This window comes from Gekko japonicus, unplaced genomic scaffold (genome assembly GCF_001447785.1).
Source record: "Gekko japonicus isolate JY-2015 unplaced genomic scaffold, Gekko_japonicus_V1.1 scaffold6776, whole genome shotgun sequence".
In the NCBI taxonomy this organism is placed as follows: domain Eukaryota; kingdom Metazoa; phylum Chordata; class Lepidosauria; order Squamata; family Gekkonidae; genus Gekko; species Gekko japonicus.
Window position 1 is genome coordinate 21,883 of NW_015167737.1, and position 879 is coordinate 22,761.

General features: G+C 53.4%; 1 non-coding gene across 1 annotated transcript; it reads left to right on the top strand.

Annotated features, from left to right (window-relative positions):
- Positions 1–470: 470 nt before the first annotated feature.
- TRNAS-GGA lies at positions 471–542 on the top strand. Its single transcript has one exon. It is a non-coding gene; the product is annotated as a tRNA-Ser (tRNA).
- The last annotated feature ends 337 nt before the right edge of the window (positions 543–879 follow it).

The window sequence follows — 879 nt, forward strand, 5'->3', positions numbered from 1 at the left end:
CCCCGGAGAACCGTTCCTCACCAGCGTGGAAGAATGGAGACTCCAAAAAGACTACCTGCTCCTTCGGTGGCAAAAGAGGAACGGAGGGTGGGGGCACTGCTGGGCAGGAGCAACAAACATTTCCACGAAACGCTTTCCAGACTCTTCGCTTCGCGAGTTTGGTGTCGTGGTGAAGAGCAGCAGACTCTAATCTAGAGAACTGAATTTGATTCCTCACTGCTCCGCATGCAGCCAGATGGGTGACCTTCGGTCAGCCACAGTTCTCTCAGAGCTGTTTTCTCAAGAGCAGTTCTCTCAGAGCTCTCTCAGCCCCACCTACCTCACAGGGTGCCTGTTGTGGGGAGGGGAAGGGAAAGGAGTTTGTAAGCTGCTTTGAGTGAAGGGTGGGTATAAATCCAACTCTTCTTCTTCTTCTTCTTCAAGATTTGCCTTATCCATATTCCAGTGCATAGACGCCACGGATTAAGGGAGGGGCTGTGGCTCAGTGGCAGAGCATCTGCTTGGAATGCAGAAGGTCCCTGGTTCGATCCCCGGCACCTCCAGTTAAAAGAACCAGACAGTAGGTGATGTGAAAGACCTCTGCCTGAGTCCCCGGAGAACTGTTGCCAGTCTGAGTAGACAGTACTGATTACGATGGATGGACCAATGGTCTGATTCAATATAAGGCAGGTTCACACGACTGCAATTCTATAAAACATGTGCAGAATTATGCTGGATGTAGGGGTCGTTTCCTGCAGGAGTGCACAGGAGCGGAGCTCCGGCAGTAAAGAGCCCTGGGGGGCGGGCACATGCAACAAGCCCCACCCCCTGCTCCCAGCAGCCCCAGGCCACGAGGAGCAAGAAGCAGCCAGGTAAGTTGCAGTGGGTGTTGCCTTCTGA